Source organism: Triticum aestivum, chromosome 6A (assembly GCF_018294505.1).
Source record: "Triticum aestivum cultivar Chinese Spring chromosome 6A, IWGSC CS RefSeq v2.1, whole genome shotgun sequence".
NCBI classification, from domain to species: domain Eukaryota; kingdom Viridiplantae; phylum Streptophyta; class Magnoliopsida; order Poales; family Poaceae; genus Triticum; species Triticum aestivum.
The window spans coordinates 16,680,279-16,699,146 of record NC_057809.1 but is presented as its reverse complement, the minus strand read 5'-3'; the positions used below and the strand labels follow the sequence as shown (position 1 = coordinate 16,699,146).

The window sequence follows — 18,868 nt, the reverse complement described above, 5'->3', positions numbered from 1 at the left end:
CCCTCGCCCTCGCCCTCGAGCTCCGCCTTCCCCGAGCCCCCGAGCTCCTGCCCCGCGCGCCCCCGAGCTCCACCGTCCGCTGCCGCTGAGCGCGCCCCGCCGTCGCCCTCGCCCTCGCCGACCCCGAGCCCGTCCTCGTCGCCGTCGGCCCCGACGCCGGCCGCCCGCGTCTCCTCCGCGATCCCTCTGGGAGAGGTAGCTACCGCCCCATCCTCTCCTTCCTCTCCTTAATTTGCAAAATATTGATATGATGTAGATGTATGTATGTATGTATGTATGAGTTGGGGAGAAAGTTTATAATTTTTGTTCATATATACTGTAGATGTATGTATGTTGAATTTTGATATTTTTTTGTTCATATATAATGTAGATGTATATGTATGTATGGAATGATATCGACGGATGTATGTATATAGAACATTCATAGAAAATATGACCAATGCCCCCCTCCGGTTCATTCGGGAACACTAACTATCTTGGAGAAAAAAAATTTATTGGGGAAAGACATGAGAGGAAGAATAGGATAAAAAAGAAGAGGAAGAAGAAAAAAAAGAGGAGAATAAAGAATAGAGGAGCTTCCTCTATTCTTTCTTCTCCCCTTTTTTTTCTTCTTCATCTTTTTTTTATCAGGAGGGGTCGACGGTCGCCTAGGGGTCGAGGGTCGAAAGGGGGTCGACGGTCGCCTAGGGGTCGAGGGTCGAGAGGGGGTCTAGGGTCGCCGAGAGGGGAGAGGAAGACGAGGAGAAATAAATAAGAAGAAGAAAAAAGAAGAAAAAGAAGAGGAGAAGAAGAAAGGAATAGAGGAGAAGAAGGGAAAAATAGAATATATATATATATTCTATTTTCTCTTTTCTCCTCTATTCCTTTCTTCTTCTCCTCTTTTTTTCTTCTTTTTTTCTTCGACACGTGGGGGGGGTCGAGAACGCCGGACATTCATGAGAGAGGCGAGGAAGAAAGGGAAGAAGAGGAGAGGAAGAAGAGGAAGTCTTCTCCTCTATTCTTTCTTCTCTTCTTTTTTCTTCTTCTTCTTCCTCTTTATTTTATCGGGAACGAGGGTCGTCGAGAGGGTCGCCGAGCGATAGAGGAGAAACCCTAAATAGAAAGTATCGTCGGTGTGAGATACATGTACCGTCGGTGTCGGACACTACATCCACATCCCACAAGTGGCGCGGGCTTCGACACCCACGTCACTTGTGGGACGTGGATGTAGTGTCCGACACCGAAGGCCACATGTATCTCACACCCACGATACTTGCTAGCTATTTAGGGTTTCCTCTACCGAAAAGAATAGGAGAAATAAATAAGAAGAAGAAAAAAGAAGAAAAAGAAGAGGAGAAGAAGAAAGGAATAGTGGAGAAGAAGAGAAAATAGAATATATTCTATTTTCTCTTCTTCTCCACTATTCCTTTATTCTTCTCCTCTTTTTTTTCTTCTTTTTTTTCTTCGATCTTCTCCTCTAGCTATTCCTTTCTTCTTCTCCTAGTGTCAAAGTATTGAAGAAATCCATGCCTTCATCATTAGCCGGAAGTAACCATGGCATGTTGGTACGAAGTTCTGCAAAGTTGTTTTGGAATGGAGTCCCGGATAGAATAATCCGCCTTTTGGTACCAATTCAGCAAAGGCCTTCCAAATAGTGATATTCGGAAGGCTCTTGCTGAACTTTGTACCAAAAAGCGAATTATCCTATCTGGGAGTCCGTTCCAGAACAACTTTGAAGAGCTTCGTACCATCATGCACATGTTACTTTCGCCTAATGATGAAGACATGGTTTTGTTGAATCCTTTGACACTAGGCAACCTCCCGACCCCTCGGCGATCCTCTCGAACATGAGAGGAAGAAGAGGATCGTCAAGGGGTCGAGGGTTCAAGGGTCGTCGAGGGTTCGAGGGCGTCGAGGGTTCCAGGGGTCGAGGATCGCCGAGGGGTCGAGAGAGGTTTCCTAGTGTCAAAGTATTGAAGAAATCCATGCCTTCATCATTAGCCGGAAGTAACCAGGGCATGTTGGTACGAAGTTTTCCAAAGTTGTTTTGGAATGGAGTCCCGGATAGAATAATCCGCCTTTTGGTACCAATTCAGCAAAGGCCTTCCAAATAGTTCAGAAGGCTCTTGCTGAACTTTGTACCAAAAAGCGAATTATCCTATCTGGGAGTCCGTTCCAGAACAACTTTGAAGAGCTTCGTACCATCATGCACATGTTACTTTCGCCTAATGATGAAGACATGGTTTTGTTGAATCCTTTGACACTAGGCAACCTCCCGACCCCTCGGCGATCCTCTCGAGCATGAGAGGAAGAAGAGGGTCGTCAAGGGGTCGAGGGTTCGAGGGTTCTTCTCCTCTATTCTTTCTTCTCCTCTTTTTTTCTTCTTCTTCCTCTTTTTTTATCGGGAACGAGGGTGTAGTGTCACCGTTGTCGATATATACCCCCTCCCGATAGCTTACTATGATTAGGTAGCTAGTTCTACGTTTGGCACTAATATATCCATCTGTCATGTTTGAATAATAATTGCCATGTTGTAAATATTTGTAGAAATTATGGACACGGCCCTAGACGAAGCAACAAAAGAAGCGTTGTTGAGGGAGATAATCGCACAAGGAAGTGATGCCGTCTCGTACTATCTCAACGAAACCGATGGTCTGGAAGGAGAGGGTGAACAAGATGGCTACGGTGACCTAATGCCGGTGCAAGAAGAAGAACATGAGGACGGCTCCGGTGACCCAATGTCGGTGCAAGAAGGAGACCGTGATGACGGCTCCGGTGACCAAACCGAGTCCGGCCAGGTATATATATTAGTTAAGCCTATGCTGACTAGCTGATTGATGCATTCATTGTTTTGGTATGTACACATATTAATTAAGTCATTGTTCTTTTTTCTAGCCCTCCGGATCGAGCACAACTTCGGTAAAGAGACGAGGCCCAAAGAAAAAGTTGAGCTCGGATGAAAAGCTTGATATCACAGCAATCGCGCCGGACAGCCAACCTATTGAACCCCTCCGGACAAAGAGCGCATTTGTTGCTCAGTGCGGGGTTCTGGTTAGGGACAAGATCCCGATAAGCATCCAGCAATGGTTTAAGCCGGCTACAGAAGACCCTGAGGTGTCTTATGTTAATGATATGCAGAAAAATGATCTTTGGACTGAGCTAAAGTCAAATTTCACCCTACCGCCAGAGGATAATCCAGAGAACCCAATTAAAGAGAAATTAATCAAGTCTTTTGCTCTGAAGAGGATGGCAGATCTATTCAGGAGGTGGAAGAAAGAGCTGAATAGGTTTGTCGATAAAAAAGAGACACCAGAATTCAAGGGCAGATATGAGAAGATCAGAGATCACTGGCCCGCATTTGTGGCCTACAAGACATCGGAAAAGAGTCAGAAGATGTCGGCGACAAACAAGCAAAATGCTGTGAAGAAGAAGCTTCACCATCGCACGGGGTCAGGTGGCTACCTCGTAGCGCGGCCTAAGTGGTCCAAGGTTGAGAATGATCTGGTTCATAAAGGGATCGAACCAGAGACAAATAACTGGCCAGACCGTTGCCAAACTTGGTTCTTCGGGGCTGGCGGAACCTTGGACCCTGAAACAGGGAAGTGCATTTGGACGAACGAACAAATGGACATACCAGTCAGTAAGCTTAAGCAGTATATCGAAGCAGCGCAGGAAGGGACGTTCTTTCCAGACAGAGAGCACGACGAGCTCACAATGGCCCTCGGGAATCCTGAGCACCCTGGACGGACACGAGGCACGCCAGGCTCCGTTCCGTGGAAGGTTGGGTTTCCGGACGCAGGCGGTTACAAATCCCATGAGAGGAGGAAAAAAGTGCAGCAGACCGAACTACAGGCGCTGCACGCAAGGGTACAAGCGATAGAGGAACGAGAAGCAAATCGCAGCAAACGTACTGCCGAAGCCTCCCCCGAAGCTACCCCGCCATCTCAGCGCAGAAGCAGCGTGGCTTCCACCGAGCTGCTTCAGCTGGAGCATGCCTTGACGGCTCCTGCCAGCTATCCTGTGGATGCTATAACGGAGTCTCAAAATTGCCACCTTATGACGCAATGGATGAATTTGAAGGTCAAGGCGGCTGTTGGCTCTGTTTATCCTACTGAACCCGGCGCAACTTTTCACTGCCGGCCGATTCCAGAAGGATATGCTAGGGTGATGGTGGATGAGATAACGGAGGGATTTGAGGACCTCCAGCTTGACCACCCTACCGGTGAAGGGGAGACTCGGCTGGGGTCTGCTCTGAAGACTCCATGCCTATGGCGGAAGGACCTCATCAACCTTCCGAACTGGACGCCTCCGCCTCCTCCTCCTCCTCCGGCGAGTCAGGGCAATCCGCCTCCTCCACCGCCTCCTCCTGCGGCGAGTGACGATCAGGGCCCTCAGCCGGCTCCTTCTCCGGCGCGTGGCGGCACTCCGCCTCCGTCTCCGCCTGCGCCGACGCGCCCGAGCAGCCAGCCTCCTCCTTCTCCGCCTCGTCAGCAAGGGCGGAAGAGACATGCCGCCGCTCCAGCTGCTCCGGCGGGTCGTAGTCCTTCTCCTCCGCCTCTTAAGCAAGTAAAGAAGACAACCGCTTCGTTTGCTCGGTCGGCGTCTAGCAGTACAACCAGAGGCGGGAGGACATACAGATTCGGTCCTTCTCTGAAGACTCCAGAGAAGTTACCATACGAGAGGACCCAGGAGGAGAACGCCGAGATCGCACGAGAAGAAGTGAGGAAATTCTTTGAAGGGGTGAAAGCAAAGAAACATCCAGCTCCGGAGGAGAAGGTAGATCGGGTGAAAGTGTAGCGCACTCTGGCTGCCCTGACAAAACCACCGAAGTCTGATCCGCCGAAAGGAAACTATGACCGCATTATTGGAAAGGAATTTGCCGAAACGGAGCAGTCGGGAAGTACTGTCAGTGATCAAAGGCTGAAAGAACGGCGAGCTGGGAAACAAATTGCCCAGCACGGCAAACAAGCGAAGCAATCATGCCCCCCGCTGAAGGTGCCTAGCCACAACGTCGCTAATGATCCGAGGATGGTGCCCGGTTATAGCAATCTTGCAGATTACCTGCCCGACGAAGTACATTATGAACCCATGGAGATGCAGATACAAAGATACGAGTACGGGAAGCCTCTCGTCAAATATGAAAGATCTCTATCAACGATGATGCGAAGATTGCATGATTGGTACTTGAAAATCTGCAGAGACTCTGGGGGGAGGAGTACTTTGTATTTGAAAGTTAAAAAGGAGCATGACCTCGTTGGAATTGATCTGTTGCCTGTTCCATTTGAGGAGTTCTATCAGTTTTTCAATCAATTGGCCCTCGATAAAACAACGGTCGCCTGCTACTGTCTGTAAGTAGTACTACTTCTGTCATTATGTTTCTCTATATAGCTTAGCTCTTTCATTGCATGTATTTATAATCATCCTCACTATATTATGCAGATTGAAGATCGTCGAATTGAAGAAAAGACAAGTCGGTGATATTGGGTTCATTAACACATATCTCATAGATGCAACTCAGGTTAAATTTCATGCCGCAGAAACCGAGGCCAGCATGCTACAATCGTTGATAATAAATCAAAACAAAGATATAATACTCTTTCCTTACAACTTCAAGTGAGTGTTACTGTCTTGTGCGTATTCGGTTTCCCTTATATATTAGTCAAGGTTATAGTAATGTAATTGATGAGTTATGCATGCGTGTGCAGTTTCCACTATATTCTCCTACATATTAAGCTTGAGCAGGGACTAGTAACTGTCTTAGACTCAAGACGAAAAGATCCCAAGGACTATGCAGACATGACTCAAATACTCGAGAAGTAAGTTAAATCGATCATTATCCACCATATCAGCAACTTTGTTCATTTCCTGATATATCAAGTAATTGTTTTCTTTGTCCAGCAGGGTTTGGAGAAAATTCACCAGAAAAGCTCCGGGACTGCTGAAGGAGCTGCAATTTAGACACCCGAAAGTAAGTACTAGCTATAGTAGCATTTTAAGTGCATCTACTAGTCATTCAAGCGCTAGTTTCATCAATACCATTTGGCATTCTTGCTTATCAGTTTGATTAACCTCTATTTCTTGTAAAGTGGTTGTGGCAGGAACAAGGGAATGATTTCTGTGCATACTATGTTTGCGAGTCCATCCGCCACACGACCTGTGAGCGGGGCTACACTAAGGAACAATATGAAGTACGTAAATAACAACATTCACAATTTTATTTTATTACCATCATTTGTGTTGAGTTTCATTCATTCATATATATATGTATTGACCCCCTTCTTTAAATTAGATGTTTCAGAAGCGGGATGAACTCCTAGCACCAGCTCGCATGCGAGGAATTCAAGAGGAATTGGCGGCATTCTATCTTGACCACGTGATCCCTGAAGACGAAGAATTCTATGTTAAACCTGAGTCCGTATGATTATATTTGTAAGAGATAATTACTGTATATATGTAGCCGGTAGTGTCAGATAGATATACGAGAACTTGTTGTTCGACCAATATCTCGGAGTAGGAGAGGTGGTCGATATCACTTCTCTCTGTATGCATATATGTTCATGACGATCTTCTGTTTCCTTCGTTTGCTTACTAGCTAGCCAGCGTGTCTAGTCCTCTCTATACGTATGTATAGTACGTAGCGTCGACCAAGCACGGACATAAGAGAGGACACTTCTCTCTATTAATTATAGCTAGCTAACACAATATATGAAACACCTAAATTAACCCCCCAAACCCCCCCCCCTTCAAAAAAAAACTAAAACCCCAGTCACAGAAATGCTGACGCGTGGATGCCTATTGGTCACGGTTGGTGCCACCAACCGGGACCAAAGGGTCTCCTGCCTGGGCTCTGCGCACTGCCCACGTGGAGGGGCTTTAGTCCTGGTTCTGGATTGAACCGGGACTAAAGGGGGGGAGGTATTAGTACCGACACTTTAGTCCCGGTTCAAGAACTGGGACTAAAGGCCCTTACGAACCGGGACTGTAGGCCCTTTTTCTACTAGTGCAATGACATGGAATGAAGTGTGCGGGCAAGCCATCTGTTTTGGGCGCCTTTGTTGGAAATATCTGAAAAAGAGATGTTTTCACTTCCTCATTAGTGTATGAATCAGTCAACATAGAATTCATCTCGTGAGTAACCTTGACCAGAACGCTATCAAGAACATCTTGCACACCCGGAAGACCTTCTGCTGTGAAAGGTTTTGCTTAAAAGAATTCACCATAGATGCCATCTCCGTGGGTCTTGTGCTAGCGAGCCGTCTTCCCTCTCTAAGTGTTTTATTTTGTTTTTTCTATGTCGCATGCTCGCTGGCCTCTCGAAGTAATTGGTATTTTTGTCCCCCTCACGCAACCAGTCCGCCCGTGAACGTTGTCTTTACAGTATCTCCTCCATATGATAAAGCTTGACCAGGTGATGCGAAATTTTTATCTCTGCATGTAACGGGTCAGAACGTTGGGTGTCTCCTTGCAAATTGCTAGTGCATTTTTTAGTTTCTTAATCTCTATGCACTTGTTACCAATATTGGCACTGCTCCATTGAGCCAGGCATGTTGACAAGTCAGGCAAGGTTTTTGCGGAGTGCGGCGACAGACTGAGCTACATGCAAATTCTCCCATTGGGCCAACAGTGCATCTGGGAAATTATCATACCTTTCCGAGAAAAGTTCGTAGCTAAACAATTTTGTTATTTTATTTTCTCCGGCCACTGTTTCCAACTGCAGACGAATATGACAATGGCCGGATGTTGCTCCCGTCTCGTGGGGCGGAGTGGCCAATTGAAACAAAGCTTTCCACTTGTCAGTGTGATAGTTCATCTTCTTCTAAGATGAATATCTCATCGTGAAATTTCAGAAAATTCAACGATTTTCCTGATTTGCATAATCCTGTTACAAGTTTTAGGGTTTCTATATCCATAACTTACGGTTTATTTTGAAGACAATCTAACAGAACAACTTCCGGTTTGTTAATCCTACTTATTACCACTAGAGATTCAATAATCCTTTCCAAGTTCTAGTATCCTCCCACTCATTTCTTTGACAAGAAAACACTTTCTTGAAAAAATATTCATCCGTGACAAACACTTTGCCTTTTGAACATTTCGATGGAAGGAATTCAAGTCATGTTTCTGAGATATCCTATAATTCAACATTTATCTGGTTTATAAACTCCATAAGTTATATGGTTTCTATTAGCAAGGCTAATATGCGGTGCTCTGTTTAGTGTATATCTTATCGTTTCAATTATACCCCAAATTTTATAAAAGCATATTGGTAATAAAATAATTCCACAATTATTCGAGTGTTTTCCTAAACTTATGACTCAGATAATTTTCTTCAATACTGAAGAATCACTTTATCTTTTGTCATAATGATCCTTATCTTCACTAAAAAATATTTGAACTCTTCAAATAATATATTCTTAAATTCCTTTGAACTATTCAAATACTTCAGATTTTATGCTAAGTAAATAATATTTTCCTAATCTTTAATGAAGCATAATTATCCACCGCTCCCTCGGTTTTTCATCGAACCTTATACATCACTATGTATTCTTTTATTTGATTTCTCAATCAAGATAATTCAATATTGTTCAATGAGACTTTGTCGTAATTTTGTACTTATCATATATAAAAATATGGCACCAATATATACATACAAGCATGTATACATAACATTGGACAATACGTGGATTTTTCATCAAAGGGTCATCAAGATGGGTCGACCATTATTTAATTATATCTACACATGCATCATCTAATGAGCCTCACTTAACGAGCAAGTGGATGTACGTGCACATGCAAAGAGCTATGCATGGACATAGCTCACGTACATGCTATGATAGAAATCCGATGCGTGCATGGGGTAAATTGACGGCTATTTGGCTTGACTACCCGTGCAAGATGATCAGGACAGGCCGATTATTCTGCAACTCATTTTTCGATTTACTACTCTTAGCAACTGAACCAATATCAAATACTGAGGGGTTGCTATAAACACTATTAAAGCACACATCAATAATATGTATATCAAATATACTTTTGTTCACTTTGCCATCCTTCTTATCCACCAAATACTTGGGGCAGTTCCGCTTCCAGTGACCAGTCCCTTTGCAGTAGAAGCACTTAGTCTCAGGCTTAGGACCAGACTTGGGCTTCTTCACTCGAGCAGCAACTTGCTTGCCGTTCTTCTTGAAGTTCCCCTTCTTCCCTTTTGCCCTTTTCTTCAAATTAGTGGTCAAAACCATCAACACTTGATGTTTTTCTTGATTTCTACCTTCATCGATTTCAGCATCACGAAGAGCATGGGAATCGTTTCCGTTATCCCTTGCATATCATAGTTCATCACGAAGTTCTACTAACTTGGTGATGGTGACTAGAGAATTCTGTCAATCACTATCTTATCTGGAAGATTAACTCCCACTTGATTCAAGCGATTGTAGTACCCAGACAATCTGAGCACATGCTCACTAGTTGAGCGATTCTCCTCCATCTTTTAGCTATAGAACTTGTTGGAGACTTCATATTTCTCAACCCGGGTATTTGCTTGAAATATTAACTTCAACTCCTGGAACATCTCATATGGTCCATGACGTTCAAAATGTCTTTGAAGTCCCGATTCTAAGCCATTAAGCATGGTGCACTAAACTATCAACTAGTCATCATATTGAGCTAGCCAAACGTTCATAACGTCTGCATCTGCTCCTGCAATAGGTCTGTCACCTAGCGGTGCATCAAGGACATAATTTTTCTGTGCAGCAATGAGGATAAACATCAGATCACGGATCCAATTCGCATCATTGCTACTAACATCTTTCAACACAATTTTCTCTAGGAACATATCAAAATAAACATATGAAAGCAACAACGCGAGCTATTGATCTTCAACATAGTTATGCTAATACTACCAGGACTAAGTTCATGATAAATTAAAGTTCAATTAATCATATTACTTAAGAACTCCCACTTAGATAGACATCCCTCTAATCCTCTAAGTGATCACGTGATCCAAATCAACTAAACCATAACCGATCATCACGTGAGATGGAGTAGTTTTCAATGGTGAACATCGTTATGTTGATCATATCTACTATATGATTCACGCTTGACCTTTCGGTTTCCGTGTTCCGAGGCCATATCTGCATATGCTAGGCTCGTCAAGTTTAACCTGAGTATTCTGCGTGTGCAAAACTGGCTTGCACCCGTTGTAGATGGACGTAGAGCTTATCACACCCGATCATCACGTGGTGTCTGGGCATGACGAACTTTGGCAACGGTGCATACTCAGGGAGAACACTTCTTAATAATTTAGTGAGAGATCATCTTATAATGCTACCGTCAATCAAAGCAAGATAAGATGCATAAAAAGATAAACATCACATGCAATCAAAATATGTGACATGATATGGCCATCATCATCTTGTGCCTTTGATCTCCATCTTCAAAGCATCGTCATGATTTCCATTGTCACCGGCATGACATCATGATCTCCATCATCTTGATCTATATCAATATGTCGTCACATGGTCGTCTCGCCAACTATTGCTCTTGCAACTATTGCTATCGCATAGCGATAAAGTAAAGCAATTATTGGGCGCTTGCATCTTATGCAATAGACAGACAACCATAAGGCTTTTGCCAGTTGCCGATAACTTCAACAAAACATGATCATCTTATACAACAACTTATAACTCATCACGTTTTGACCATATCATATCACAACATGCCCTGCAAAAACAAGTTAGACGTCCTCTACTTTGTTGTTGCAAATTTTACGTGGCTGCTACGGGCTTAGCAAGAACCAATCTTACCTACGCATCAAAACCACAACGATAGTTTGTCAGATAGACTCCGTTTTAACCTTCGCAAGGACCGGGCGTAGCCACACTCGGTTCAACTAAAGTTGGAGAAACAGTCACCCGCAAGTCACCTATGTGCAAAGCACGTCAGGGAAACCGGTCTCGCGTAAGCGTACGCGTAATGTCGGTCCGGGCCGCTCCATCCAACAATACCGCCGAACCAAAGTATGACATGCTGGTAGACAGTATGACTTATATCGCCTACAACTCACTTGTGTTCTACTCGTGCATATAACATCAAACCATAAAACCTAGGCTCGGATGCCACTGTTGGAGAACGTAGTAATTTCAAAAATTTCCTACGCACACGCAAGATCATGGTGATGCATAGCAACGAGGGGAGAGTATGATCTACGTACCCTTGTAGATCGCAACGGAAGCGTTGACACAATGTAGAGGAAGTAGTCGTACGTCTTCTACCCGATCTGATCGATCCAAGCACCTTTACTCCGGCACCTCCGAGTTCTTGGCACACGTTCAGCTTGATGACGATCCTCGGGCTCCGATCCAGCAAAGCGTCGAGGAAGAGTTCCGTCAGCACGACGGCGTGGTGACGATCTTGATGTACTACCGACGCAGGGCTTCGCCTAAGCACTACAACAATATGATCGAGGTGGAATTTGGTGGCAGGGGGCACCGCACACAGCGAAGGAACGATCACCAAGGATCAACTTGTGTGTCTATGGGGTGCCCCCTGCCTCAGTATATAAAGGATGGAGGAGGAGGAGGCCGGCCAAGGCTATTGGTGCGGCCAGGATGGGAGTCCTACTAGGACTCCAAGTCCTAGTAGGAGTCCATCAAGAGGGGAGGAAGGGAGAAGGAAGTGGAGGAGTAGGAAAGGTGGCCGGCCCCCTTTTCCCTAGTCCAATTCGGACTAGAGGGGAGGGGGCGCAGCAGCCTTTTTCCTCTTCCCACTAAAGCCCATCAAGGCCCATTACTTCTCCCGTAACTACCCGGTACTCCGAAAAATACCCGAATCACTCGGAACCTTTCCGATGTCCGAATATAGTCGTCCAATATATCGATCTTTACGTCTCGACCATTCCGAGACTCCTCGTCATGTCCCCGATCTCATCCGGGACTCCGAACTCCTTCGGTACATCAAAACTCATAAACTCATAATATAACTGTCATCGAAACCTTAAGCGTGCGGACCCTACGGTTCGAGAACAATGTAGACATGACCGAGACACGTCTCCGGTCAATAACCAATAGCGGGACCTGGATGCCCATATTGGCTCCTACATATTGTACGAAGATCTTTATCGGTAACACCGCATAACAACATACGTTGTTCCCTTTGTCATCGGTATGTTACTTGCCCGAGATTCGATCGTCGGTATCCCAATACCTAGTTCAATCTCGTTACCGGCAAGTCTCTTTACTCGTTCCGTAATACATCATCTCACAACTAACATATTAGTTGCAATGCTTGCAAGGCTTAGGTGATGTGCATTACCGAGAGGGCCCAGAGATACCTCTCCGACAATCGGAGTGACAAATCCTAATCTCGAAATACGCCAACCCAACATCTACCTTTGGAGACACCTGTAATGCTCCTTTATAATCACCCATTTACGTTGTGACGTTTGGTAGCACCCAAAGTGTTCCTCCGGCAAACGGGAGTTGCATAATCTCATAGTCATTGGTACATGTATAAGTCATGAAGAAAGCAATATCAACATACTAAACGATCGGGTGCTAAGCTAATGGAATGGGTCATGTCAATCAGATCATTCAACAAATGATGTGACCTCGTTAATCAAATAACAACTCTTTTGTCCATGCTTAGGAAATATAACCATCTTTGATTAACGAGCTAGTCAAGTAGAGGCATACTAGTGACACTCTGTTTGTCTATGTATTCACACATGTATTATGTTTCCGGTTAATACAATTCTAGCATGAATAATAAACATTTATCATGATATAAGGAAATAAATAATAACTTTATTATTGCCTCTAGGGCATATTTCCTTCACATACCAGATAGCCCATAGTGTAACCACCACTTTAACAAAATCGTCATGTTGCAAGCTATGAATTAGTGTGAATATCCACATTCTTGCTTCCGGTTCCTTATTGTTCTCAACAACTTCAACTAGGTCTGGGTCATGCAAAGCCCACACGCATCTTGCCATGTTACAATGTAGGAGCGTGTGCTGCCAAGGATCATCCCATCCACAAAGACTACATTAAGGAATTGTCAACATGTTCCTACTCTTTAAGAGATCAGTTGTGGGTAGTGATTGCTGAGCTAACCTCCATAAGAAAGTTTTAACATTTAAGGGAACGTTTGTTTTCCACATGCTTGTCCAGTCATTCGGACCCCTCTCTGAGTTTGAAGATTCCGCTCTTCCCTCGAGCCATGCTTCGCGGTGTAACTTCGTAGAGACTAACATTCTATAGACCGAGCGAACTAGAAAAAAAACCCGCTCTTCACATGGGTCCAAGACCAGAAATCGTCCACCTGACATGTGCATAGGGGAATATAAGCAATAGCTTGTACATATGTAGGCAGGAAAGTTTGAGCTAGCTTCTCCATGTCCCACGATGTATCCACTGTGATCAGTTCGGCCACCACTTGGGGCGGGTCCAGTACATTACTTACAATGGGCCACATATTAATGTCCCGGGGTATCCAGTTATGCTGCCAGATTGGCGTGGATGTCCTATCCTCTACTCTGCTAGTAAGGCCCTATTTCATGGTGCCCCTACCATCCAATATCTATTACCAGATTTGCGAAGGGGAATTCCCAAGAACAGCATCAAGAAAATCTGAAGTAGGAAAGTATTTAGCCTTCAGTGTTCTCGCGCTTAGAAAAGCTGGGTCCATCAATATGCGCCAAGCCTGGCGGCCTAGCAGGGCAAATTTAAAGAGTTCAATATCTCGAAAGCCGAGACCTCGACAAGATTTTGGCCTTGTCATAACACTCTAGGATACCTAGTATGGCTTTCTCCTACCTTCTGTACTACCCCACCAAAACTTCTGAATAAGAGTATTAATATGCTCGGAAAGGTCACGCAGGAGCTTAAAACAAGACATAGAGTAAACATGTACTGCCTGAGCAATCGAGTTGATAAGAACTTCCTTACCACCAAATGACAGGATATTCTCCATCCATCCCTTCACTTTTTCCCACACTCTATCTTTCAAGAACTTGAAGGCACCATTCATAGAATTTCCAACATCAGTCGGCATTCCTAGATATCTCTTAGACAAAGACTCATTTGGGACATACAAGGCCTCCTTCATTTCAAGCTTTAAACTTTCAGGACAACTTTAGGGAAGAAAATAGAATACTTTGATAGATATTCCTTTTGATGGGACGCGTTACAATAGGACTCCAAAAGAGAGGACAACTCATTAGCTCCTTGACTACATGACTTGACAAATAGTAGGCTGTCATTTGCGAATAGCAAGTGGTCGACCGGCGGTGCCGACGATGCCACTTTAATGCCACATAGGTGGGATGACTTATTCTTCTTTTGGAAGAGGCACGAAAGGACCTCTACTGAAAACAAAAATAGGTAAGGAGATATTGGGTCCCCCTGTCGGATCCCCATCATTGTCTTAAGTTCTTCTATTTTTTCTCCATTAAACATTACGGAGAACTTCACTGAACTAACAATCTTCATTACAAGAGATTCCTAAGTTACTGCAAACCCCAACTTTGACATGATATCCTCAAGATAAATTCCCTTGACCCGATCATAGGCTTTCATCATATCCAATTTAACAGCACAAAATCTATTTTTCTTTGCATTATTGCTCTACATCAATTGTAAACACTTGTATGTTGTGATAATATTATTAGTAATGAGATGTTCATTGTTCTTCTGAGATGATATCGGAAAGAATTTGCTTCAGATGATTAGAGACCACTTTTGAGGCAATTTTGTAAAGGACATTGCAAAGGCTAATAGGATGAAACTGAGTGAGTTGGGTGAGGTGTTTTACCTTATGGATAAGAAAAAAGATTGTCTCATTTCTTACCTCTGGACTCTCTTCACCTTGCAAAATTATCAGAAACGTGTTGGTGACCTCAACCCCACAGATCTCCCAATGACACGGAATGAAGTGTGTGGGGAAGCCATGTGTTTTGGGCGCCTTTGTTGGAAATATTTGTAAAAGAGCTGTCTTCATTTCCTCATTAGTGTATCGAGCAGTCAACATAGAACTCATCTCGTGAGTAACCTTGACCAGAACGCTATCAAGAACATCTTGCACACCCGGAATACCTTCTGCTGTGAAAGGTTTTGGTTAAAAGAATTCACCATAGATGCCATCTCCATGGGTCTTGTGCTAGCGAGCCGTCTTCCCTCTCTAAGTGTTTTATTTTGTTTTTTCTATGCCGCATGCTCGCTGGCCTCTCGAAGTAATTGGTATTTTTGACCCCATCACGCAACCAGTCCGCCCGTGAACGTTGTCTTTACAGTATCTCCTCCATATGATAAAGCTTGACCAGGCGATGGGAAATTTTTATCTCTGCATGTAACGGGTCAGAACGTTGGGTGTCTCCTTGCAAATTGCTAGTGCATTTTTTAGTTTCTTAATCTCTGTGCACATGTTACCAATATTGGCACCGCTCCGTTGAGCCGGGCATGTTGACAAGTCGGGCAAGGTTTTTGCGGAGTGCGGCGACAGACTGAGCTACATGCAAATTCGCCCATTATGCCAATAGTGCATCTGGGAAATTATCATACCTTTATGAGAAAAGTTTGTAGATAAACAATTTTATTGTTTTATTTGCTGCGGCCACTGGTTCCAACTGCAGACGAATATTACAATGGCCGGATGTTGCTCCCGTCTCGTGGGGCGGAGTGGCCAATTGAAACAAAGCTTTCCACTTGTCAGTGTGATAGTTCATCTTCTTCTAAGATGAATATCTCATCGTGAAATTTCAGAAAATTCAACGATTTTCCTGATTTGCATAATCCTGTTACAAGTTTTAGGGTTTCTATATCCATAACTTACGGTTTATTTTGAAGACAATCTAACAGAACAACTTCCGGTTTGTTAATCCTACTTATTACCACTAGAGATTCAATAATCCTTTCCAAGTTCTAGTATCCTCCCACTCATTTCTTTGACAAGAAAACACTTTCTTGAAAATATATTCATCCGTGACAAACACTTTGCCTTTTGAACATTTCGATGGAAGGAATTCAAGTCATGTTTCTGAATATCCTATAATTCAACATTTATCTGGTTTATAAACTCCATAAGTTATATGGTTTCTATTAGCAAGGCTAATATGCGGTGCTTTGTTTAGTGTATATCTTATTGTTTCAATTATACCCCAAATTTTATAAAAGCATATTGGTAATAAAATAATTCCACAATTATTCGAGTGTTTTCCTAAACTTATGACTCACATAATTTTCATCAATACTGAAGAATCACTTTATCTTTTGTCATAATGATCCTTATCTTCACTAAAAAAATATTTGAACTCTTCAAATAATATATTCTTAAATTCCTTTGAACTATTCAAATACTTCAGATTTTATGCTAAGTAAATAATATTTTCCTAATCTTTAATGAAGCATAATTATCCACCGCTCCCTCGGTTTTTCATCGAACCTTATACATCACTATGTATTCTTTTATTTGATTTCTCAATCAAGATAATTCAGTAATGTTCAATGAGACTTTGTCGTAATTTTGTACTTATCATATATAAAAATATGGCACCAATATATACGTACAAGCATGTATACATAACATTGAACAATACGTGGATTTTTCATCAGAGGGTCATCAAGATGGGTGGAGCATTATTTAATTATGTCTACACATGCATCATCTAATGAGCCTCACTTAACGAACAAGTGGATGTACGTGTACATGCAAAGAGCTATGCATGGACATAGCTCACGTACATGCTATGATAGAAATCCCATGCGTGCATGGGGTTACTAGCTAGCTAGCTAAATTGACGGCTATTTGGCTTGACTACCCGTGCAAGATGATCAGGACAGGCCGAACGTGCAAGCCGTGACCATGTGCAGGTCTAGCTGCTGCACCGCACGTACAAGGGATAAGTCTGAAAGAGATAACCTGCTTATCATTGCCGGGAGAACGAGTAGAGATCCGCGAGATAGCAACCACCCTGCGTAAAAAATTAAAGGCAAAATAAAAATCAATCGAAGCATGGAGAACCTAGGACAGTGGAAGAACGGATATGCAACAAAATCACCTTAACAGGCATCACGCCGCGCAGGAGCCATTGGAGCCCGATTCAATCTCCAGATCCGTTTGTGGCCTCGCTCTTCCTCCTGCCGAGCAGACGGCGGGGGCATGGTGGCCATAGCGCTATGGTTAGCCTGGGCCGAGGGGGCCTCGGGGGAATGGGTCGCATTCCACATCGTGCGGTGCGGCGGGGCCGACTGGGCGAAGGAGATGACGGCGGCGGGGCAGGGAGGCGCGGGCTGCTCCTGTGATTGGAGGGATAAAGAGACAGAGGGGCGAGGCGGGATGGAGAGAGGGCCACACTAGTGCTGGAGGGGGCGTCTTAGGTCTTCACAAGGGAAGTTGTTGCCCTTTTATACGCCTATGCGTGAAATAACAAAAATTCCCTTGACGGTGCACTGTAATTGCACGCGGTGGCACACCGGGAGTGAAACCATTCATTGCAATAGTGCTCGTGTTCGGTCCGACGGCCTAGGCCTTCCAAGCGCGCGATCCAATGGCCGAAAGTGCATCAAGGAATCGAGATGGACGGCCGGATGTCCCTAATAGTTGTGAGAGCTCGAAGCTTGCCTAGGTTCTTGTTTCTCGATAAATTGATGGCCGTGAGAGTGGATATTAAGATAAATGGAGCCTAACTCTCACGCGTCTTGATTTCGCCGTTCTTCGGTATTCTCAATTATTGAAGTATCAAAAAAGCTGTTTATTATTTTAATAAAAAAGGACTATCTAGAAAGCAATTAAGTCCTGTAGCTCAGCTGGTTAGAGCGCTGGTCCGATGTACCAGAAGTCACGGGTTCAAGCCCCGTCGGGACTAATTCTTTTTCTTAATTGCGATTATGCTTTCCTTTCTTGTATATATACTATATATATATATATAGCCCGTACGGCCCAAAACGGATAGCCCAGCAAACGATCCTATTCGGCGCGTTCGGCGCCGGGGAAGCGAACCGGCGCCTGCTGGCAGCGCGAAGTGGGCCGGCCCACAGACGGAGCGAGCAGTAAACGGTCGCGTGAAAAAAGAAAGCGAAAATGTGGTAGAACCACGACTCGAACTCACGCAGCAAGGCAGCGTGATTTTTCAGCTAACCAATACAGCTTCAGATGACTAGCGATTCAAAACAAACTTGAACTCTATAAGAACCATATAAGAGCCGCGCCATTTATTGCACAAAAAAATACAGTTTCTCTAGAACTTGTATTTTCGAATTTCTTAAATATTGTACGTTTTACTTTATAGCTTGAACAAGAGTTCATTGAATTTGAAAATAAGTTCATCAAATTTGAAAAAAGTTCATCGAATTTGGAAAAAGTTCATGAATTTTGAAAAGAGTTCATCCCGTTTATGAAAAAAAAAGTTCATCAATTTTGAAAAGAGTTCATCAGATTTGAAAAAAAGTTCATCGATTTCTGAAAACAGTTCATCAAATTTGAAAAAAAGTTCATCAAATTTTGAAAAAAGTTCATCAGATTTGAAAAAAGTTCATCGAATTTTGAAAACAGTTCATCAGATTCAATAAAAGTTTATCAAATTTGAATAAAAGTTCATCGAATTTGAAAAAAAAGTTAACAAATCTGAAAAAAGTTCATCGAACTCGAAAGAAGAAAAAGGAAAACAGAAAACGAAAAAAGAAAAAAGGAAAACAGAAAAAGGTAAAAAGGAAAATGTAAAAGAAGATAAAAGTTCATTCTAAACAAATGAAGTGTGTTGGCTTGCTGGTTGCACCCGCGATACTACTTGCGTGAGGTCCCTGGTTCAAATCACAGCTAACACATGTCTTTTTGCTGATTTAATAAGAAAAAAAAGCTATTGGGCCGGCCCATCGCGCGAGCGCTGCAGGCGCCG

The 18,868-nt window shown here is 43.5% G+C and overlaps 1 non-coding gene across 1 annotated transcript; it reads left to right on the top strand.

Annotated features, from left to right (window-relative positions):
* The first annotated feature begins 17,765 nt into the window (after positions 1 to 17,765).
* Positions 17,766 to 17,839, top strand: TRNAI-GAU (transfer RNA isoleucine (anticodon GAU)). Its single transcript has one exon. It is a non-coding gene; the product is annotated as a tRNA-Ile (tRNA).
* The last annotated feature ends 1,029 nt before the right edge of the window (positions 17,840 to 18,868 follow it).